The sequence below is a fragment of the Triticum aestivum genome, chromosome 5A, assembly GCF_018294505.1.
Source record: "Triticum aestivum cultivar Chinese Spring chromosome 5A, IWGSC CS RefSeq v2.1, whole genome shotgun sequence".
Taxonomy (NCBI): Eukaryota; Viridiplantae; Streptophyta; class Magnoliopsida; order Poales; family Poaceae; genus Triticum; species Triticum aestivum.
In genome coordinates, this window is record NC_057806.1 from 690101269 (window position 1) to 690126304 (window position 25036).

The window sequence follows — 25036 nt, forward strand, 5'->3', positions numbered from 1 at the left end:
CAACCATAGAATAAGTCATTCATCATGCAATGGAGACTTATGAGCTCAACTGTTGCGACTCTTAACTAAAACATATTAGAAACCATGCTACGATGCACACATTAGGAAATAGCTGTTGGGAGTTCCTTTGTAAGAATCAACTCCGAACAAAAATAAGCTCAGCAATATCTATGAGCATATCATTAACACATAAAAGTCAGGAGTTTGCTAAACTAAAGTGATAAATACAAGCATTCAGGAACACATATAATGCATTCAAGAACATCATAATGATTTAGCCCAAGGACCAGTTACTATTACACATCACTGGCATAGATGATGACATTGTAGGTGTGGAAAATCATAGTCTTACAACTCTGCTAGCTAGCTAGCTATACTAACTCTAAATGTGGCAGCGCCAGTGCCATGCTTGATTTACTATGGGAAAAAGGCAGAAGTATGTACAGATACATGCTACTCACATGGACAACCAAATGCATTCCCATATGGATCAACGATCATCTGCTCCTTGTGTTGTTGCAATGGAAGCAGAGTAATCCCTCTTCATGTTCTTCAACCTCGCGACCACGTCGCTCATGCTCATCCTCTAGTCAGGAGAATCGCTTGAACACTCCAGACCTAACTCAAATGCCGACATGAGAAAGTCGATGTTCCAGGCTGTGGAGGATGATGCCAATTCACTAGTATTCCTTTGGTGATGAAAGCCACATGGTCCATACCTAGTTATCTCTTCACCTTGCAGAAGCTTCTTGTCAACAACATTGACAAGTCTTGTCGGAAATGCTTGTGAAACCCACTGCCTAAGACTGGATTCTCCGATGAAGTTCGGATTTGTGGGCCTCTTCCCGGTGAAGACTTCGAGAAACATGATCCCAAAGCTGAACACATCGCTCTTCCGTGATGTCTTACCCATGAATGCAAGCTCTGCTCAAAATTTTCATGAGAAGTGTTAACTAACGAAAGTAATAGCAAATGTCTTGCCAAATAATTTGCTAAAGCACGATAAGTACACATACCTGGGGCCATGTAACCAACTGTCCTTCGCATACTCGCTGAGACCATGGAGTTTTCATCGCCTAGAAGTAACTTTGCAATGCCAAAGTCGGCAACATGCACTGTCATGTCCTCATCGAAGAGCACATTGCTAGGCTTCAGGTCACAGTGTAGAACAACTTCACAGTGATGGTGGTGCAGGTATTCCATCGCTCAGACACGCCAAGCATAATGTATAATCTCTTGATGAACCCTAGTGGCTCCTTATTTTTAGTGTGCAGGTGTGCCTCCAAGCTACCATTGGGCATGTACTGAAGCAGCAATGCTCTGAAATCCATGTTGGAACAAGTATTCAATATCCGTATCAAGTTACCGAAAAAGGCTTTCGCCCCGCTTTATAAATAAAGCAAACCACCAATCACAAAGTTAACAAAGTCTCACGAACACACCACACACACACGCACCCAAGGCCACCGCTGGCACGGTCCAACACAACGATCAACACACAGACAAAAAGACCCAAGTTCCGCTGTGGGCACAGAACAACAAGCCCAGCAAAGCACAAAGCTAGACAACAAAATAACGGCGAGGCGGTGGCGATGGCGGAGTAGACGACGATCTAGTCTGGCTCGGGGGGGTGGTGGGGGAAGCGGAGGAGCCATGCGGAGAGCCATCACGCGAAGCTGGGTGATGATGGAGGTGATGGCGTCTCTCTCCCTGGGGCGGCTAAGCGGCCGCCAAAGTTGCAAGTAACCAGACCATTTGAACAAAGCGTTAGTAGCACGACGAAGAGGGATGCGCCGAATCACAAGTTTATTCCTAACAGTCCACAGCGTCCAGGCTAGTACCCCAATGGTCAACCACCTGATGTGGCGCACCGCGGGTGGAATTGCCTGGAGTTCGGTGAAGAGGGCGGGGAAGTTGTTGTGATCCCAGCTACCACCCACTCACTCGCGGAAACAGCTCCATAAGAACTGCGCGGACACGCAGGTGAAGAATATATGATTTGAATCATCTTCCGTCCCACAGAGCGGGCAACGTCCATCACCCGGACCATTACGCTTCAGGACCTCGACGCCAGACGGGAGGTGGCCACGGATCCATTGCCACAGGAAAATTCTAATTTTCAGGGGAAGGCAAATCTCCCAGATGAGGGTGAGGGCTTCATGGCCAGGCGAGGGGGCAATGGCCTGGTACAGGGACTTGGTGGAGAATTGTCCAGACGGCTCTAGACGCCATCTGGAAGTATCATCCTCGGAGGTAAGATCAGGTGCGTGCAATGCAATGCAGTCAAGCATCTCCTGCCAATCGGCCGTTTCAGCCAGACCAAAGGGCCGCCAGAACGCGGGCTGCCCTAAGTCAATAAGGGCTGCCGCGACCGATATGTGAGGGGCCACCGCAATGTTGAATAGGCCTGGAAAGCGGGCCGCAAGGGGAAGGTCGCCAGACCATCTATCGAACCAGAACAAGGTCGCAGTGCCTGATCCGACCTCAATCGAGGTCCCGATCCGGAGGACAGGGAGGAGCTGGATGACGGATTGCCAGAACTCGGACCCCCTAGATCGCTGGCAGAATGCGAGAGGCTGGCCTCCGAGGTATTTCTGCTGAATGATGCGAAGCCACAGGCCACCATCACCGTTGGAAATCCGCCAAAGCCACCGAGTCAGGAGGGCGATGTTCATGCGCTTGGAAGACATGATCCCGAGGCCACCCTGGTCGTGAGGCTTGCAGATTTCAGACCACCTAACCATGTGGTACTTCTGATTGTCTCCCTCACCGGCCCAAAAGAAACGGCCCTGAACAGTGGCGATCTCGTGATGAAGCGTCTCTGGAAGGCTATAGAAGCTCATGATGAACAAGAGCAGGCTAGCGAGGGATGAGTTGATTAGCACCATACAGGAAGCTTTGGATAGCCACCGGCCTTGCCAAGGCTCGATCTGGTGCTGAAGCTTCCCCACCGTGGGGCGCAGGTCAGCCACTGTGAGCCTAGAATCACTAATGGGTATCCCTAGATAGGTCGTGGGAAAGCTCCCAAGCTGGCAGTTAAGCCGATCCGCTATACTCTGGCGTTCGTCTTGGGAGTATCCTAAGACCATCACCTCGCTCTTGTCGAAGTTGATCTTGAGGCCGGACATCTGTTGGAAGCACAGTAGAAGGAACTTGAGGTTTGAGATATCACTCTCCGAGCCTTCCACCATGATGATGGTGTCATCCGCATATTGGAGAAGGGAGATCCCATGCTCCCCAACCAGATGCGGGACTATCCCCTTAATGTGGCCAGCCGCCTTGGCCTTATCCAAGATGGCGGCCAAGGCGTCAACCACCATGTTGAACAGGAACGGGGAGAAAGGGTCGCCCTGTCGCACCCCACAAAAGGTGGGGAATAAGGGGCCGATTTCCCCATTAATGTTCACCGCAGTCTGGCCTGAGGAAACCATCTGCATCACCCTAGTCACCCACCGATCATCGAAGCCCTTTCGAAGAAGAAATTCCTGAAGGAAAGCCCAACTCACCGTGTCATATGCCTTGTGGAAGTCAAGTTTCAGGAAGACAGCCTTGAGGTGTTTGGAGTGAACCTCATGGAGTGCTTCATGAAACACCAGGACTCCGTCAAGGATATAACGGCCCTGGATGAAGGCTGACTGATTTGGGTGAGTGATCCGGTCGGCAAAAGGGGCCGCCCTAATGGCGTACCCCTTTGCGAGGATGCGAAAGATGACGTTAATCACCGTAATTGGACGGAATTGGCGGATCTTCGATGCCCCCGCTACTTTGGGGATGAGGGTGATTACCCCAAGGTTGAGTCGGGTGAGGTCGATGGACCCGACGAAGAACTCATCAAAGAGTGCCATTACCTCCGGTTTGATCACCTCCCAGAAGGTCTAGAAGAACTTCACAGGGAGCCCATCGGGGCCCGGCGCCGAGGATGGGTTCATGCCCTTAATAGCCGCCCAGACTTCCGCCTCGGAAAACGGAGCCGTGAGGGCCTCGTTGTCCGCAAGCGAAACGCACCTGTCAGCCGGTCAAATGTCTTGCGCCAGGGCAAGACCTCCCCGAGGGGAAGCAGAGAATAGGTCTTTGTAAAAGCCATCTACATGGGCCCGGATGTCCTCGGGACTCTAGAGGAGGTGTTCCCCATCCCACGAAAGGGGGATGGAGTTCCAGCGACGGCGGCCGTTCGCAATGGCCTGGAAGTAGGCGGTATTGGCGTCCCCTTTAAGGACCCAATTCTGAGTACCTCTCAGCCACCAGTATGCCTCCTCGTCTGAGTAGATGACCGTGAGCTGGTCTTCCAAGTCATATCTAAGCATCCATTCATCAGCCGAGAGGCCAGCGGAGTCAGCCCGAAGGTCTAGAGCCTGGATTTCCTGAAGGAGAGCTTTTTTACACTCGCGGATGTCGTGGCCAACATTTGCACCCCAACCCTTCATGAATTGTCGTGACCACTTGGCGCAGAAGTGCCAGTTGTCCATGGTCGAAAGGGATCGATGGGGGGCCTCACGTGCCTCGTGTTAGGGAACGTAGTAATTTCAAAAAAATTCCTACGCACACGCAAGATCATGGTGATGCATAGCAACGAGAGGGGAGAGTGTAATCTACGTACCCTTGTAGACCAACAGCGGAAGCATTAGCACAACATGGTTGATGTAGTCGTACGTCTTCACGGCCCTACCGATCAAGCACTGAATCTACGACACCTCCGAGTTTTAGCACACGTTCAGCTCGATGACGATCCCTGGACTCCGATCCAGCAAAGCGTCGGGGAAGAGTTCTGTCAGCACGACGGCGTGGTAACGATCTTGATGTTCTACCGTTGCAGGGCTTTGCTTAAGCACCGCTACAATATTATCGAGGATTATGGTGGAAGGGGCACCGCACACGGCTAAGAAAACGATCACGTGGATCAACTTGTGTGTCTAGGGGTGCCCCTTGCCCCCGTATATAAAGGAGAAAGGGGAGGAGGCCGGCCTGCCCTATAGGCGCGCCAAGGAGGAGTCCTCCTCCTAGTAGGAGTAGGACTCCTACTAGGAGGGGAAGGAAGTGGGGAAGGAGAAGGAAAGGGGGGCGCCGCCCCCCTCTCCTAGTCCAATTCGGACCAGGGGGGAGGAGGCGCGCAGCCCACCCTGGCTGCCCTTCTCTTTCTCCACTAAGGCCCATATGGCCCATTACTTCTCTCGGGGGGGAGGGGTTCCGGTAACCCTCCGGTACTCCGGTTTTCTCCGAAATCACCCGGAACACTTCCGGTGTCTGAATATAGCCTTCCAATATATCAATCTTTATGTCTCGACCATTTCGAGACTCCTCGTTATGTCCGTGATCACATTCGGGACTCCGAACTAACTTCGGTACATCAAAACTCATAAACTCATAATATAACTGTCATCGAAACCTTAAGCGTGCGGACCCTACGGGTTCGAGAACAATGTAGACATGACCGAGACATGTCTCCGGTCAATAACCAATAGCGGAACTTGGATGCTCATATTGGCTCCTACATATTCTACGAAGATCTTTATCGGTCAGACCGCATAACAACATACGTTGTTCCCTTTGTCATCGGTATGTTACTTGCCCGAGATTCGATCGTCGGTATCTCAATACCTAGTTCAATCTCGTTACCGGCAAGTCTCTTTACTCGTTTCGTAATACATCATCTCGCAACTAACTCATTAGTTGCAATGCTTGCAAGGCTTATGTGATGTGCATTACCGAGAGGGCCCAGAGATACCTCTCCGACAATCGGAGTGACAAATCCTAATCTCGAAATACGCCAACCCAACATTTACCTTTGGAGACACCTGTAGAGCTCCTTTATAATCACCCAGTTACGTTGTGACGTTTGGTAGCACACAAAGTGTTCCTCCGGCAAACGGGAGTTGCATAATCTCATAGTCATAGGAACATGTATAAGTCATGAAGAAAGCAATAGCAACATACTAAACGATCGGGTGCTAAGCTAATGGAATGGGTCATGTCAATCACATCATTCTCCTAATAATGTGATCCCGTTAATCAAATGACAACACATGTCTATGGTTAGGAAACATAACCATCTTTGATTAATGAGCTAGTCAAGTAGAGGCATACTAGTGACGTTTGGTTTGTCTATGTATTCACACAAGTATTATGTTTCCGGATAATACAATTCTAGCATGAATAATAAACATTTATCATGATATAAGGAAATAAAATAATAACATTATTATTGCCTCTAGGGCATATTTCCTTCAGTCTCCCACTTGCACTAGAGTCAATAATCTAGATTACACAGTAATGATTCTAACACCCATGGAGCTTTGGTGTTGATCATGTTTTGCTCGTGGAAGAGGCTTAGTCAACGGGTCTGCAACATTCAGATCTGTATGTATCTTGCAAATCTCTATGTCTCCCACCTGGACTAGATCCCGGATGGAATTGAAGCATCTCTTGATGTGCTTGGTTCTCTTGTGAAATCTGGATTCCTTTGCCAGGGCAATTGCACCAGTATTGTCACAAAAGATTTTCATTGGACCCGATGCACTAGGTATGACACCTAGATCGAATATGAACTCCTTCATCCAGACTCCTTCGTTTGCTGCTTCCGAAGCAGCTATGTACTCCACTTCACATGTAGATCCCGCCACAACGCTTTGTTTAGAACTGCACCAACTGACAGCTCCACCGTTTAATGTAAACACGTATCCGGTTTGCGATTTAGAATCGTCCGGATCAGTGTCAAATCTTGCATCAACGTAACCATTTACTATGAGCTCTTTGTCACCTCCATATATGAGAAACATATCCTTAGTCCTTTTCAGGTATTTCTGGATGTTCTTGACCGCTGTCCAGTGATCCACTCCTGGATTACTATGGTACCTCCCTGCTAGACTTATAGCAAGACACACATCAGGTCTGGTACACAGCATTCCATACATGATAGAGCCTATGGCTGAAGCATAGGGAACATCTTTCATTTTCTCTCTATCTTCTGCATTGGTCGGGCATTGAGTCTTACTCAATTTCACACCTTGTCACACAGGCAAGAATCCTTTCTTTGCTTGATCCATTTTGAACTTCTTCAAAATTTTGTCAAGGTATGTGCTTTGTGAAAGTCCAATTAAGCGTCTTGATCTATCTCTATAGATCTTAATGCCCAATATGTAAGCAGCTTCACCGAGGTCTTTCATTGAAAATCTCTTATTCAAGTATCCCTTTATGCCATTCAGAAATTCTATATCATTTCCGATTAGTATATGCCATCTACATATAATATCAGAAATGCTACAGAGCTCCCACTCACTTTCTTGTAAATACAGGCTTCTTCAAAAGTCTGTACAAAACCAAATGCTTTGATCACACTATCAAAGCATTTATTCCAACTCCGAGAAGCTTGCACCAGTCCATAAATGGATCGCTAGAGCTTGCATACTTTGTTAGCTCCCTTTGGATCGACAAAACCTTCCGGTTGCATCATATACAACTCTTCTTCCAGAAATCCATTCAGGCATGCAGTTTTGACATCCATCTGCCAAATTTCATAATTATAAAATGCGGCAATTGCTAATATGATTCGGACAGACTTAAGCATCGCTACGGGTGAGAAGGTCTCATCGTAGTCAATCCCTTGAACTTGTCGAAAACCTTTTGCAACAAGTCGAGCTTTGTAGATAGTAATATTACCGTCAGCGTCAGTCTTCTTCTTGAAGATCCATTTATTCTCAATTGATTGCCGATCATTGGGCAAGTCAACCAAAGTCCATACTTTGTTCTCATACATGGATCCCATCTCAGATTTCATGGCTTCAAGCCATTTTGCGGAATCTGGGCTCACCATCGCTTCTTCATAGTTCGTAGGTTTATCATGATCTAGTAGCATGACTTCCAGAATAGGATTACCATACCACTCTGGTGCGGATCTTACTCTGGTTGATCTACGAGGTTCAGTAGTATCTTGTTCTAAAGTTTCATGATCATCATCATTAGCTTCCTCACTAATTGGTGTAGGTGTCACAGAAACTGGTTTCTGTGATGTACTACTTTCCAATAAGGGAGCAGGTACAGTTACCTCGTCAAGTTCTACTTTCCTCCCACTCACTTCTTTCGAGAGAAACTCCTTCTCTAGAAAGTTTCCGAATTTAGCAACAAAAGTCTTGCCTTCGGATCTGTGATAGAAGGTGTATCCAATAGTTTCCTTTGGATATCCTATGAAGACACATTTCTCCGATTTGGGTTCGAGCTTATCAGGTTGAAGCTTTTTCACATAAGCATCGCAGCCCCAAACTTTCAGAAACGACAACTTTGGTTTCTTGCTAAACCACAGTTCATAAGGCGTCGTCTCAACGGATTTTGATGGTTCCCTATTTAACGTGAATGCGGCTGTCTCTAGAGCATATCCCCAAAACGATAGCGGTAAATCAGTAAGAGACATCATAGATCGCACCATATCTAGTAAAGTATGATTACGACGTTCGGACACACCATTACGCTATGGTGTTCCGGGTGGCGTGAGTTGCGAAACTATTCCGCATTGTTTCAAATGTACACCAAACTCGTAACTCAAATATTCTCCTCCACGATCAGATCGTAGGAATTTTATTTTCTTGTTACGATGATTTTCAACTTCACTCTGAAATTCTTTGACCTTTTCAAATGTTTCAGACTTATGTTTCATTAAGTAGATATACCCATATCTGCTTAAGTCATCTGTGAAGGTGAGAAAATACGATATCCGCCACGAGCCTCAACATTCATCGGACCACATACATCTGTATGTATGATTTCCAAAAAATATGTTGCTCTCTCCATAGTACCGGAGAACGGTGTTTTTGTCATCTTACCCATAAGGCACAGTTCGCAAGTACCAAGTGATTCATAATCAAGTGGTTCGAAAAGTCCATCAGTATGGAGTTTCTTCATGCGCTTTACACCGATATGACCCAAACGGCAGTGCCACAAATAAGTTGCACTATCATTATCAACTCTGCATTTTTTGGCTTCAACATTATGAATATGTGTGTCACTACTATCGAGATTTAATAAGAATACCACTCTTTAAGGGTGCATGACCATAAAATATATTACTCATAAAAATAGAACAACCATTATTCTCTGATTTAAATGAATAACCGTCTCGCATCAAACAAGATCCAGATATAATGTTCATGCTTAACGCTGGCACCAAATAACAATTATTTAGGTCTAATACTAATCCCGAAGGTAGATGTAGAGGTAGCGTGCCGACCGCGATCACATCGACTTTGGAACCATTTCCCACGCGCATCGTCACCTCGTCCTTAGCCAATCTTCGCTTAATCCGTAGTCCCTGTTTCGAGTTGCAAATGTTAGCAGCAGAACCAGTATCAAATACCCAGGTGCTATTGCGAGCATTAGTAAGGTACACATCAATAACATGTATATCACATATACCTTTGTTCACCTTACCATCCTTCTTATCCGCCAAATACTTGGGGCAGTTCCGCTTCCAGTGACCAGTCTGCTTGCAGTAGAAGCACTCAGTTTCAGGCTTAGGTCTAGGTTTGGGTTTCTTCTCTTGAGTAGCAACTTGCTTGCTGTTCTTTCATTTGCCCTTTTTCTTGAAACTAGTGGTCTTATTGACCATCAACACTTGATGCTCCTTCTTGATTTCTACCTCCGCAGCTTTCAGCATTGCGAAGAGCTCGGGAATAGTCTTATTCATCCCTTGCATATTATAGTTCATCACGAAGCTCTTGTAGCTTGGTGGCAGTGATTGGAGAATTCTGTCAATGACGCAATCATCTGGAAGATTAACTCCCAATTGAATCAAGTGATTATTATACCCAGACATTTTGAGTATATGCTCACTGACAGAACTGTTCTCATCCATCTTGCAGCTATAGAACTTATTGGAGACTTCATATCTCTCAATCCGGGCATTTGCTTGAAATATTAACTTCAACTCCTGGAACATCTCATATGCTCCATGACGTTCAAAACATCGTTGAAGTCCTGATTCTAAGCCGTAAAGCATGGCACACTGAATTATCGAGTAGTCATCAGCTTTGCTCTGCCAGACGTTCATAACATCTGGTGTTGCTCCTGCAGCAGGCCTGGCACCCAGCGGTGCTTCCAGGACGTAATTCTTCTGTGCAGCAATGAGGATAATCCTCAAGTTACGGACCCAGTCCGTGTAATTGCTACCATCATCTTTCAACTTTGCTTTCTCAAGGAACGCATTAAAATTCAACGGAACAACAGCACGGGCCATCTATCTACAATCAAACATAAACAAGCAAGATACTATCAGGTACTAAGTTCATCGTAAATTTAGGTTCAATTAATCATATTACTAAAGAACTCCCACTTAGATAGACATCTCTCTAATCCTCTAAGTGATTACGTGATCCAAATCAACTAAACCATGTCCGATCATCACGTGAGATGGAGTAGTTTCATTGGTGAACATCACTATGTTGATCATATCTACTATATGATTCACGCTCGACCTTTCGGTCTCCGTGTTCCGAGGCCATATCTGTATATGCTTGGCTCGTCAAGTATAACCTGAGTATTCCGCGTGTGCAACTGTTTTGCACCCGTTGTATTTGAACGTAGAGCCTATCACACCCGATCATCACGTGGTGTCTCAGCACGAAGAACTTTCGCAATGGTGCATACTCAGGGAGAACACTTCTTGATAATTAGTGAGAGATCATCTTAAAATGCTACCGTCAATCAAAGCAAGATAAGATGCATAAAAGATAAACATCACATGCAATCAATATAAGTGATATGATATGGCCATCATCATCTTGTGCTTGTGATCTTCATCTTCGAAGCACCATCGTGATCACCATCGTCACCGGCGCGACACATTGATCACCATCGAAGCATCGTTGTCGTCTCGCCAATCTTATGCTTCCATGACTATCGCTACTGCTTAGTGATAAAGTAAAGCATTACAGCGCAATTGCATTGCATACAATAAAGCAACAACCATATGGCTCCTGCCAGTTGCCGATAACTTGGTTACAAAACATGATCATCTCATACAATAAAATTTAGCATCATGTCTTGACCATATCACATCACAACATGCCCTGCAAAAACAAGTTAGACGTCCTCTACTTTGTTGTTGCAAGTTTTACGTGGCTGCTACGGGCTTAAGCAAGAACCAATCTTACCTACGCATCAAAACCACAATGATAGTTTGTCAAGTTGGTGCTGTTTTAACCTTTGCAAGGACCGGGCGTAGGCACACTCGGTTCAACTAGAGTTGGAGAAACTGACACCCGCTAGCCACCTTTGTGCAAAGCACGTCGGGAGAATCGGTCTCGCGTAAGCGTACGCGTAATGTCGGTCCAGGCCGCTTCGTCCAACAATACCGCCGAACCAAAGTATGACATGCTGGTAAGCAGTATGACTTATATCGCCCACAACTCACTTGTGTTCTACTCGTGCATATAACATCAACACATAAAACCTAGGCTTTGATACCACTGTTGGGGAACGTAGTAATTTCAAAAAAAATCCTACGCACACGCAAGATCATGGTGATGCATAGCAACGAGAGGGAAGAGTGTGATTTACGTACCCTTGTAGACCGACAGCGGAAGCGTTAGCACAACGCGGTTGATGTAGTCGTACGTCTTCACGGCCCGACCGATCAAGCACCGAAACTACGACACCTCCGAGTTTTAACACATGTTCAGCTCGATGACGATCCCCGGACTCCGATCCAGCAAAGTGTTGGGGAAGAGTTTTGTCAGCATGACGGCGTGGTAACGATCTTGATGTTCTACCGTCGCAGGGCTTCGCCTAAGCACCGCTACAATATTATCGAGGATTATGGTGGAAGGGGGCACCGCACACGGCTAAGAAAACGATCACGTGGATCAACTTGTGTGTCTAGGGGTGCCCCTTGCCCCCGTATATAAAGGAGCAAGGGGAGGAGGCCGGCCTGCCCTATAGGCGCGCCAAGGAGGAGTCCTCCTCCTAGTAGGAGTCCTAGTAGGAGTCCTACTAGGAGGGGGAAGGAAGTGGGGAAGGAGAAGGAAAGGGGGGCGCCGCCCCCCTCTCCTAGTCCAATTCGGACCAGGGGGAGGAGGCGCGCAGCCCACCCTGGCTGCCCTTCTCTTTCTCCACTAAGGCCCATATGGCCCATTACTTCTCCCGGGGGGGTTCCGGTACTCCGGTTTTCTCCGAAATCACCCGGAACAATTCCGGTGTCCGAATATAGCCTTCCAATATATCAATCTTTATGTCTCGACCATTTCGAGACTCCTTGTTATGTCCATGATCACATCCGGGACTCCGAACTAACTTCGGTACATCAAAACTCATAAACTCATAATATAACTGTCATCGAAACCTTAAGCGTGCGGACCCTACGGGTTCAAGAACAATGTAGACATGACCGAGACATGTCTCCGGTCAATAACCAATAGCGGAACCTGGATGCTCATATGGGCTCCTACATATTCTACGAAGATCTTTATCGGTCAGACCGCATAACAACATACGTTGTTCCCTTTGTCATCGGTATGTTACTTGCCCGAGATTCGATCGTCGGTATCTCAATACCTAGTTCAATCTCGTTACCGACAAGTCTCTTTACTCGTTTTGTAATACATCATCTCGCAACTAACTCATTAGTTGCAATGCTTGCAAGGCTTATGTGATGTGCATTACCGAGAGGGCCCAGAGATACCTCTCCGACAATCGGAGTGACAAATCCTAATCTCGAAATACGCCAACCCAATATTTACCTTTGGAGGCACCTGTAGAGCTCCTTTATAATCACCCAGTCACGTTGTGACGTTTGGTAGCACACAAAGCGTTCCTCCGGCAAACGGGAGTTGCATAATCTCATAGTCATAGGAACATGTATAAGTTATGAAGAAAGCAATAGCAACATACTGAACGATCGGGTGCTAAGCTAATGGAATGGGTCATGTCAATCACATCATTCTCCTAATAATGTGATCCCGTTAATCAAATGACAACACATGTCTATGGTTAGGAAACATAACCATCTTTGATTAATGAGCTAGTCAAGTAGAGGCATACTAGTGACGTTTGGTTTGTCTATGTATTCACACAAGTATTATGTTTCCGGATAATACAATTATAGCATGAATAATAAACATTTATCATGATATAAGGAAATAAAATAATAACATTATTATTGCCTCTGGGGCATATTTCCTTCACCTCGAGCCATCTCGTGCCCACGGCAACAGAAAACCTAGGTTGGCGTAACTAGAAGGTCTCGAAGCGAAATCGGGGCAGGAGAGGAGGACGCTCATTCTCTGAAGAGAGGAGAAGGGGGACGTGGTCTGAGCCAATGCGCATAATCGCCCAGAGCGATGCTAGGGGGAAACGAATGTCCCACTCAGGGGAAGCGAAGACCCTGTCGAGGACTGATCGAGTCGGCTCAACCTGACGGTTAGTCCAAGTGAACCTGGCCCCGACACGATCAAGCTCACGCAGCCCCATGTCCGCGATGTAGTCATTGAACATCTGCATCCGTGGGAGGTTCACCAAGTTATTGCTCTTGTCTTCTTCCGACCTGATGAGGTTGAAATCACCTCCCACCACAACCGGAAGTTGCGCAGCCGCGACCTCCCTACTGAGCTCACCGAGGAAAGCCTCAGACCGGCGGTGGTCGGCCGGCCCATATACTGCAATAATTTCCCATTTGAAGTTCAGAGCCCGCTCAAAAATCTCCATGCTCACAGAAAACTCGCCCCGATCCATGTTGCCTACCTCAAAGGTGGCATCCTTCACCCCTAGGAGGATGCCACCCGAGTGGCCCGCACTCCCACTAGAAGGGAGCCAGTGCCAAGCAAATAGGTCGAAGCTCAAGGGCTCGAGCTCCGACAGGGAAAATTCAGTACGCATGGTTTCTTGAATGGCCACAATGTCGATTCGCTCAGATCGCATGTATTCGATTAGTTGGCGGCGTCGGCCATCTTGGCCGAAACCACGGATGTCCCAAAAGAGGGTCCGCATCAATCATCCATCGGGGGGCTGCTTGACCCCAAGACACTAGAAGCGCTCTGGGCGCAAAGGGCAGCGGTACGAGAGCGAGTGCGGCCGCGGATCTCAACTGGGGCGGCCGGCAGGCGAGGCGGAGGGTTCGGAGCCGTCCCCGAGGGGGCGTCCGAAGACGAGGAAGCGTGTGGACGGGCCTCGGCGAGGCGACCATCTAGGATTTCCCGTGCACGGATAGTCTCAATTTGAACTAGCGGGGGGGCAACCTCCCCCCGAAACACAATCGTCGAGTTCGCTGCCACCTTCGTGAGGTGGCCAAGCGGAGTCGACTCCAAGGACAAAAAGGAACGAGTAGCTGAAGTGGTAGGGATGATCGGGGTACCTGGCTCGAGGTTCCGAGCAGCGGCCTTGAGCTCTGCCTTCTCGGGAATAGGCAGAGCAGGGCTGCCAACCGGCCTGGCCGCCTCGATCCGAGCACTGCGGCGGGAGGAGGTCACCGGCGATGAGGTCGACCTAGCCCGCCTGGAGTAGGCCGCGGTCCGGGGGGTGGAGGGAGGGCGGCCACCGGGGTGGTCACCACCACCTGCAGCCCCATGGCAGCGGAGTCCAGGAGCATCAGAGACGAACCCGGAGGCGTCGGGCCGCAAGGCCGTACGGAAGCCGGAGGAGCTGGCGGCGTCAGAGCCAGATCGTCGCCGAAAGGCTGGATCTCCATCCCCGGCTGCGGCCTGGCTGCTGCAGGCAGCAGGGAGGAAAGCAGCGTCATCTCCAGCGCCGCTTCACCATCGGCCGGGTCAGAAGGGGTCGGGTCCAGGGTGGCCACGACCACCCCCAGGGACCCCACCAACGGAGCGGGAAGCATGGGCGTGGCCAAGCGGGGCGGGTCCAGGGCGGCCTCGGCGGAGAGGTTGGTGAAGACATCAAGCAGCTGACCGACGGGGGAGCGAGGTGATGAGGCGGGGAAGACTTGAAGGCTGGCGTCCGAAGCGTCGAGGCCATCGTCGGGGGGCGACGCAACGGTCGAGGAGCGGGTGCGGACGGTCCCGCCGCCACTCCTAGCAGGGGCGGGGGGCTGGTCGTGAGGAGGACTGTCCTCGGAGTCGTCATCGTCCTCCTCCGAGCCGGAGCGGTGTCCGTGACGGGGGTCGCGGTCGCTGCACCGATCCCCCGCCCCATCTCCGCCTGGCCCACCCCCAAGAAGCTATCGTCGGGGATGCGGGGGCGGCCAATGTGGTTGGGCGGCTCGAGGGAGATGCGGAGGTCAAAACCCTGATCGTTGAAGAACACCCGGATCGTGGCGCGAAGCTTGGATGAGTCGAGGCATTTGACCTTGACGCGAACCTCCTCCTCCTTGCGGAGGGATAGCTCGTCCATGACCACCACCTTGCCGAGGATGCGGGACATGCTCCAAATAACCCGCTCTGAACGAGCGATGTCGGGTAGGCCCCCGAGGAGGATCCAAGCAGTGTCCAAGACCGCCACCGCCAGGGGGTCCCGCACCGGCACGGAGATGTCCACTACTAGGTCGTGAAGGGCTAAAGTGATGTCTCCTCTGCGGGTGCCGTAGCCGTGGCTGATGGCGTCGGGGAACACAACCGAGAACTGGCCTCCGGGGAGCATGGTGACCTGCCAATCCCATGAGCAATGGTAGAGATGGTTGAGCTCTTCCTCTAACATCTCCGGCGAGGCGACCCCATCCTTCACGGTGAAAATCACCAGGAGCGATGGTGAGGGGGAGGGGATGTCAGGCACCTCTACGTGGAAGAAGCCGAAGCCCTCAATCCCATGTCCATACATCCAACACTCCTCCGGCGCCGGGCGGTCGGGGCACAGGATCGTTGGGTGGTCAGGATCCGAGCAGAGGTAGCAACCCTGGGGACGAGTACAAGCGACCTGGGAGTGGCCGGAAAGGCCGCAGTTGAAGCACTTGATGAGGTCGGAGATGTGGTCATCAGGGAGAAGCGCCGTTGTGGTGGAAGCCACCAGGTCCCGAGAAGAACCAATGGCCGGGGCCGCGGCATTGGCATGCCCCAAACCCCTCTTCTTCTTGCGTTTGCCGCCCGGCCTGCCCCGACCCGCGCCATTGCCCGCGGGGGGGGGGGGGGGGAGTTCGGTTCCCCACACGGGGGCTGGTATCGGTGAGGTTGGGCAGCGGGGGGCGGAGGGCCTTGCAGGGCCGCGGCCTGGGAGCGGTCAGGAGACCGGGGGCGACCGGAGCGCGCAGGGGAGCGACTGGAGTCCCGCAGGCGAACCCGGAAGGGCGAGCGGCGGCGCTGGTCACGCCACTCGGAGGTGGGAGGCGGCGAACGGGACCGGCCCCGGAGGTCCGACCGGCCGGGCGAGCGGCGAGGAGGGGACCGGCGAGCCTCGCGAGGAGGTGACCGGCAGTCACCGCGGCCAGTGAGTTGCCGGCGAAGGTCGGCCTCATGACGAAGGGCGTCGGGGGAGGGGCGGGAGGAGTTGTGCCGGTCGTCACGCCGGTCGTCCACGCGGGCGTCGTCGGGCCTGCGCTCATCAGCGCGGCGTTTGGGCCGCGGGGCCGCGTCATGCCAGTCTCGGGTCATGCCGGCGGGGGGCGACGGCGGGGAGGGGGACGTCGCCGACGGCGGGGGAGGATGGGGTGCGGGCTAGGGTTCGAACAGAGGTGGGAGGGGGCCAAATGGGGTGCCTGGGGAAACCGCTCGGCATCCAAATAGGCCGAATCGCCGGGCCGGTCGGACCGGCCCAGGAACGTGCCAAAGTGGGCTGGCCCGAAGGCATAGCCGCACTAGGTGGGGGCCCAGCGCCAGGCCCAGGCGCCTTCTGGCCCTCAGCGGCGCGGCCCAGCCAGCGGGCGGGGCGGCAGCACCTAGGGTTTCCCCCGACGTTGCAGCCACCGTCGCGGCCGGCGCCGGCGTCAGCCTAGGTGCCACGGCGAGCCAAGGGCGGCGGAGGGGCTGGGAGGGGGAGAACCGGAGCGAGGAGAATCCAAACTCGGCTATGAACGGGCGGAAGGGGGAACGACGGCCGACCAGAAGCAGCCGCCGGCGAAGACGTGATGTGCCGGCCAGTGACCGCGGCGGGGCGCCAAGAGCGCCGAGCACTGCCCAGGTCGGACCGCCCCGCGACACCCCACGCCGGAGCACGGTGGCGGCGAGCGGTCCTGGACCCAAGAGAGGCCCTTTTGCGCGGGGTCGGCAGAAGGGGGAGAGGAGGAGGCCGGCGAGCCGAAGGGGAGGACGGGCAGCCGTGCCGCGGCGAGGCCACCAGCCCCGGCCGAGGCGCCGTGCGGCGGGCCGACAGGTCTCGCCAGACGATGGGGCGGCCGGCAGCGGCGTCATCGTCCTCAGCCAAATCGGCCTAGCGCAGCAGCGCGACAGTCGCGGCGGGGGCGGCAACGGCCTGGGGAGGCGGAGGCAGCGAGGTTCCGGCCAGGGGAGCAGGGTCGACGGATGGCAGGGGAGCGGCACCGGCGGCCAGGGGAAGGCCGGGCGGAGGCTCAAACGGCAGCACCAAGGCGGCGGTCGGCGCGTCGCCACCCAGGTCGCAGGAGCACGTAGCCATCATCCGTATGAAGTTGCGATGCCGAGTCATTCGCAGCACTTGACATTCAGCATCAAAGCTCCTCACGGCCTGCTCGACTTGCATGGTGAGCACTTTTATTGCAACCACTGAACCATCATCCAGTTGGCCCTTGTAAACTTTGCCAAAACTTCCAGCTCCAAGTATCTTGTCGTCGTTGAAATTATTAGTGGCTCGAGCAATATCATGGTAGGACTAGCCTATGGCTGATCACGTCAGCCATGTCCATAGAAGTCATAGCATCTGGTTGCTTTCTATTTTTCTTTCTGTTCATTAGGTATAGGATAATTGCTATAGCTCCCAGTATTATCATGAGAACTGGAACCAAAAAACATACCAAATGTTTGTTGGATGGGAATGAATCAACTAGGCATGGCAAAAATCCTAGACGTGGGGCACCACATAACCCGACATTTCCAATTAAAGATTGTGAATTGATGTTTCTTGAGAAAATACCTCCATCTAGTATCTCTCCTTGAAACTTATTAAAATAAAGGTTCAAGCTAGTCAGAGAAGTAAAGTTGGCCAAATACTTTGGAATAGTGCCAGAAAGGTTATTACAGGATAGGTTCAAAACTTCTAGGTTGAGTAACCCTTTGAAAGAGGCAGGGATTGAATCTTGCAGCATGTTGTGTGATAGATCAAGGTTGCTTAACAGTCCATTTTGTGCAAATGAAGTCGGGAGGTTACCAACCAAGTAGTTAGCAGATACATCTATAATGTCTATTGCTTCCATGGAACTGAAATCACTGGGCAATGAACCAATAAGGAAGTTGTGAGATAGACTTAATTCTCGAAGGTTACTGAGATGGAATAAGCTTTCAGGTATAGTTGACGACAGATGGTTATTTTCAAGCATTAGATGCTCTAGCATACTTAGGTTACCAACACCATCCGGTATGGTACCAGAAAAATTGTTGTCTTGTAAGACTAATTGATGCAATCTTGTTAGTGCACCAATATGAGTTGGGATCAGGCCAAACATGTTATTTTGAGTTAGGTCTAGTTCTTCGAGATTCTCTCATAGTGTAACAGAATGCATGGTGCCACTTAATTGTGTTAGATGTGTATAGTTCAGTGTGTACATCCCCATTGTATAAGGGGCTTTTCTGCACTTTACCACATCTGTATATGTACTAGTCGTTGGCCCTCAGTAAAGCTTAGTTGCTGATTATCCAACATGGTATCAGATGCTAGGTTAGCCCCTTCCTCCCGCACGATGCAACTCTGTGCGCCTCGTACCTAGTCTCCGGCGGCCACTGGCCGTCTCCGGCTGTTCCCTCCTCGCTCCCGGTCTGTCTCGTCTTCTTCAGGCCGCTGCACCGAGCACGTGCGTGGTCGCTCAAGGCCTGCCTCCTCTCCGTCCGGCCCCCGATCTACTAGCTTGTTCAGCCGCCGCCGCTATCCCTGTCTCGTACAGGCGCAGCCTCCCCAAGCCCATCTCCGGCTTCGCTGCATCTTCGATCAGGGGCTGCTCCCGCTCGGGGGTCTCTGCTTGGGCGTGCCTGCTTCCGCTCGGGAGCTCTGCTTGGGCTGCTCCTGCTCGGGGGATCCAGTTTCTGCGCGTCGGCTTCCCCCTCGAGCGAACTTGCCTTCTGCCCGATCCAAAATCGGGGGCGCGTGAGTCCCCTGATCCTGATCTAGTTTCTAGATCTGTTGACCAAAAAAACAGGAGCTGATTGAAGGAAAGATATCTCAGTATGTCTTCTTCGGGCTATGTGGCTGTTCCTCGCTGCTCAGTGATATTTGATGGCACCAACTATGCAGAGTTTGTGGGCTTCATGCGTATCCATATGCGCGGTCTTTTACTGTGGGGTGTTCTCTCTGGCGAGGTGACCTGTCCGCCCTGCCATGTTGCTCCGGTGGCTCCTGTTCCGCCGGTTCCGCTAGGAACAAAAAAGGATGGAGTGGAAAGAAGACCACGACTAGCAACAGGAAGAGATGTGCCATCACCTGTCAATGTTCTTACCGCCGATGGCACATCTCTTCTTGTTGCTAGTCGTGGTCTTCTTTCCACTCCATCCTTTTCTGTTCCTAGTGTTTCACATGTTCCTCTCCTTACCATGAATCTTTTTTCCACTGCCCAACTCACTAATTCTGGTTGTCGTGTCATTCTTGATACCGACTCTTGCTCCATTCAGGATCGTTGCACCAAGGCTTTGGTTGGTGCTGGCCCCCGGCGCCGTGAGTCAGAGGGTCTTCGGGAGGTTGACTGGCTTTGTGTTCCTTCCGCTGCCACCACTTCTGCCAACTCCCATGCTCTTGCTGCCTCTTTGTCTGCGTCCTTCCAATAGTGGCATCATCGTCTTGGTCACATCTGTGGCTCTTGTTTGTCTTCTTTAGTTCGTCAGGGCCTCTTAGGGTCTATATCTAGAGATGTCTCCTTACATTGTAATGGTTGCAGATTGGCAAACAGACTCAGTTACCTTAACCTACTAGTGAGTCTGTATCTCAGCGTCCTTTTGACTTAGTTCATTCTGATGTCTGGGGTCCTGCTCCCTTTGATTCAAAAGGTGGTCATCGCTACTATGTTCTATTTATTGATGATTTCTCTCGCTACACTTGGCTCTACTTCATGAAATCTCGTAGCAAGGTTCTTCTGATATACAAACGATTTGCTGCCATGGTTCACACCCAGTTATCCGCGCCCATTCGTACCTTTCGTGTTGACTCCGCTGGAGAGTATATCTCTCAGTTGTTGCGTGGTTTTCTTGGGGAACAGGGTACTCTTGCCCAGTTCTCATGTCCTGGTGCCCATGCTCAGAATGGCGTTGCCGAACGTAAGCATCGTCATTTGCTTGAGACTGCTCGTGCGCTGATGATTGTTGCTTCCCTTCCAGCTCGTTTTTGGGCTGAGGCTGTCTCTGTATCCACTTATCTCGTCAACATTCAGCCATCGACTGCTCTGCAGGGTGGTATTCCTATGGAGTGCCTCACTGGTCGCTCTCCTGACTACTCAGTTCTCCGTATGTTTGTATGTGTATGATATGTTCTTCTTGCCCCCCGAGAACGCACCAAACTGACTACTCAGTCGGTTGAGTGTGTTTTCCTTGGCTACAGTGATGAGCACAAGGGCTATCGATGTTGGGATCCCATGGGTCGTCGCTTGTGCATCTCGCATGATGTGACTTTTGACGAGTCTCATTCTTACTACCCATGTCCTTTTTCCTCAAGTCTCTCTGTGGAAAACCTTTCTTTCCTTCTCCTTCCTGATACACCCTGTTATGTGCCTCCTGTGTCACCTCCTCCTCCGGCACCTCTCCTTCCTTCGCATTTACCACCGACCCCATCTCCTCCATCCTACTCCTCCACCTCTCCACCATAATCTCCAGTCAGTCACCCTCTCTCACCGTTCCCTCTCCACTATACTCGTCGCCCTCGTGTTGCGGATGTCTCCCCTGACGCACCTTCCACCTCTGGTGCACCTCCCCTCACGCCTCCCCTGATACATAACCTCCGTGCTCGGCCTTGCCCCCCGCCTGATCGCTACTCTCCTGATTGGTACGGTCTCTCTGTTCTTGCTGAGCCCACTTCCTATCGGACTGCCATGACTCATCCTGAATGGCAATTTGCGATGGCCAAAGAGCTTGCTGCCCTTGAGCGCTCATGCACATGGGATTTGGTTCCTCTCCCTTCCGGTGTTCGTCCCATCACCTGCAAGTGGGTCTACAAGATTAAGACTCGCTCTGATGGTTCTATTGAGCGCTACAAAGCTCGCCTTGTGGCCCGTGGTTTTCAGCAGGAGCAGGGATGCGATTATGATGAGACTTTCGCTCCTGTGGCCCACATGACCACTGTCCGCACTCTCCTTGCTGTGGCTTCTGTTCGTCATTGGTCTATCTCTCGACTTGATGTCCAGAACGCCTTTCTCAATGGCGAGTTGCATGAGGAGGTTTATATGCAGCCACCACCGGGGTACTATGCCCCTGATGGTATGGTCTGTAGACTTCGGCGCTCCCTCTATGGTCTTAAACAGGCCCCTTGCGCCTGGTTTGAGCGCTTTGCCTCTGTGGTGACTGCCGCTGGTTTCTTGCCCAGTGATCATGATCTCGCGTTGTTTGTTCACACGTCTCCTCGTGGTCGGACTCTTCTCCTTCTCTATGTTGATGACATGATCATCACTGGTGACGACTCTGAGTACATTGCCTTTGTTAAGTCTCGCCTTCGCGACCAGTTTCTCATGACTGATCTTGGTCCACTTCACTATTTTTTTGGGATTGAGATCTCCTCGACCTCTAATGGCTTCTACATCTCCCAAGAAAAATATATTCAGGATCTTCTTGCTCGCGCTGCTCTCGGTGATGAGCGCACTGTTGTGACTCCTATGGAGCTCAACGTTCAGCTTCGTGCCTCTGATGGTGACCCTCTTCCTAATCCCACTCGATATCGCCACCTCGTTGGCAGTCTTGTCTATCTTGCTGTTACGCGTCCTGACATCTCCTATCCTGTCCACATCCTGAGTCAGTTTGTTTCCGCCCCCACCTCTGTCCACTATAGTCACCTTCTCCGTGTTCTACGATATCTTCGTGGCACGATCTCTCAGCGCCTTTTCTTTCCCCGCTCCAGCTCTCTTGAGCTCCAGGCCTATTATGATGCTACCTGGGCTAGTGATCCCTCTGATCGACGATCGCTGTCTGCTTTCTGTGTCTTTCTTGGTGGCTCTTTTATTGCCTGGAAGACAAAGAAGCAGACTGCAGTTTCTCGCTCAAGTACAGAGGCTGAGTTGCGAGCCATGGCTATGTTGATGGCTGAGGTGATCTGGTTACGGTGGTTACTTGAGGATTTTGGTGTGTCTGCTACTACCTCCACTCCTCTACTGTCCGACAGTACCAGTGCTATCAGTATTGCGCGTGACCCGGCGAAGCATGAGCTCACCAAGCACATCGGTGTGGATGCCCACTTTGTGCGTGCTGCTGTGCAGGATCAGACTCTTGCGCTTCACGATGTGCCCTCTGAGTTACAGTTGGCTGACTTCTTCACGAAGGCACAGACTCGAGCGCAGCATGGGTTTTTCCTCTCCAAACTCAGTGTTGTTGATCCATCATGAGTTTGAGGGGGGTGTTAGATGTGTATAGTTCAGTGTGTACATCCCCATTGTATAAGGGGCTTTTCTGCACTTTACCACATCTGTATATGTACTGGCCGTTGGCCCTCAGTAAAGCTTAGTTGCTGATTATCCAACAAATTGGTTGCCAGGAAAAGATACTGCACTAAGATCACTTAGATTTGATATTGTTGCCGGGATCATGCCAATTAAACGGTTGAAGTCTGCAAAAAAGGAATTTAGCATTGTAGAGAGATTTCCAATGTAAGCGGGAATGCTCCCGGTGAAAGAATACATTTCTATGACGATGTTCTGGAGTTGTCTACAGATGGAGAGAGTGGACAGGAAATCGAGTGTCCCTTTGAAATGATTGCTTCCAATGTCAAGAAATTTAAGGGATCTGAGGTTGTCGAAAATTACCGGGACTAATCCAGTTAAATGGTTCGATTGTATTCCTAGCATAGACAGTCGGGATAGGTTACCGACAAAAGCCGGAAACAAACCTGTTAATTGATTATCTGACAAATGTAAATATGTGAGCTGACCCATTTCTGCTAATTCATCCGGGATCTTTCCACTTAGATTGCAACTTGAGAGATCAAGCCCATTTAGCAAAGTGAGATTACTGAGCTCAGCCGGAATTGAACGAACAAGGCCATTTACAGCTAAACTAAGGAGAGTGAGTTGTGCCAGTTTAGAAAACCATGCTGGGATAAAGTCCACAAAAGAGTTGTCGGATAGGGTAATTGCTTTGAGATATCTGCATGATACAAGTCCTAATGGAATACGACCTTGAAAACTGTTGCCACCCATACGGAAATTTAGCAACATGGGCAGATTAAAGCTTTTGTTGCCAGGGATGGGTCCTGTTAAGTAGGTGTTTTTGGTGAGGACCAGAACCTGTAGTCTAGACATATTGAATATAGTTGGAGGTACTGGACCGGATAGCTGATTTCGTTGCAACACGAAGGTTTCAAGCATGGAACATGAGGCAATACTGGGTGGTATCGGCCCTGATAGACTGTTGTCTCCGACTGGTATCAGGCCACTTAAGTGGTTTGTCCCCATATCAATATGCCTAAGATTTTCCAAGTTTCGCAGATCATATGGTATTTGCCCAGCAAGATCGTTTTGGCTTAGACCAAGGGTCTTTATCTTTGTGAGATTCCTATAGTAGGAGGGATAATACCTGACAATCCATTACGGCTAAGATCAAGAACAACAAGACAAATCGATCTACCTATATCAGGTGGGATGAAGCCCGTGAGGTTTGTGTTGGTGAGGTTTAGAACATGAAGAAAAGAGAGGTTACCAAGATACGGGGAGATCGCTCCTTGGAGTGGTATGCCTGGCAGCACAAGGGCGGTGACACGCTGCAAACGCCGGCTGCAAGAGACACCAACCCAGTGGCAGAAGGATATACCGGTGGTCCAGTTCCTACCAAGAATACCAAGAGGGTCGGAGCACTGTGCTTTGAAGGCTAGCAGCGCAGCTAGGTCAGTGTCATTATTTCTATGGAGGAAAGGATCAGCTAACATGGTCGCTGGAAGCGAGAAGAGGAGTGTGAGTATCATGAGGGGAAATACCATGGCCATGACAGTGGTGGCTGCTCGCCCTGTTTAAGAGCTTTGAATTTGTGGGGAGTGTTATAGAATGCTGGTATTGCTACATGTGCATGGTTTACTTATAAAGCTCTTACATGGTGTATCTTCTCAAGGAGAGGGATAATCATAATAGTCTTGACTCTTGAGTACCCCAGGCACCGATTGCAAAAGTTGGTCAGAAAAGCAAGACCTTGACTCAATAAAGCTTGTTCCACCATTGATGCAAATTGATGGCTATGTTGAAACTAAAGGTACTGTTATTGCAAGACCTTGACTCAATAAAGCGTGTTTGACCATTGATGGCTATGTTGAAAGTTTCAACATAGCCATCAATGGTCAAACAAGCTTTATTGAGTCAACGTCTAGGAACTTTCTTTCTTCGGGAGGAACTGGCGAGTTCTTTTCTCAGCACAAATGTTATTTTCCTAAGCATCCTAGCATTTATATTCCTAAAAGAGGATCGTAGCAACTCATTGGGAAAAGAGAGAAAGAGATGGCTGACAGGGTAAAGGAAGATAAAGAACAGTCTTCCATGACCTGCTACAACCCATACAAAAATATCTATGCATTTGCAGCACATCTAAATCTTTTCTGTATAATTCAATCATTTGCAGCATCTGCGCTGAGAAATATATCACTTTTAAAAAAATATCTGTGTATAATTCGACCATTTAAAGACCATAATATATTTCTTTTGGGTCGACTTGGAAGTTTACAGGAATTTAGTCAGTCTCTCGAGTGGTGTTAGTCTTCTTAACTGTTTGGAAAAGCAAAATTGGTAGTCGCCGCCGGTGGATGACTGACTAAATGGTGGGTCTCCCACTCAGAGTGAGTGGAATAAATCAAAGTAGATAGATCTGTCAGGCATGTTCCACTCCAA

At 50.3% G+C, this 25036-nt stretch overlaps 1 pseudogene; it reads right to left on the reverse strand.

Moving 5' to 3' along the window:
- Positions 1–490: 490 nt before the first annotated feature.
- Positions 491–24147, reverse strand: LOC123108440 (putative receptor-like protein kinase At3g47110; annotated as a pseudogene).
- Positions 24148–25036: the final 889 nt, after the last annotated feature.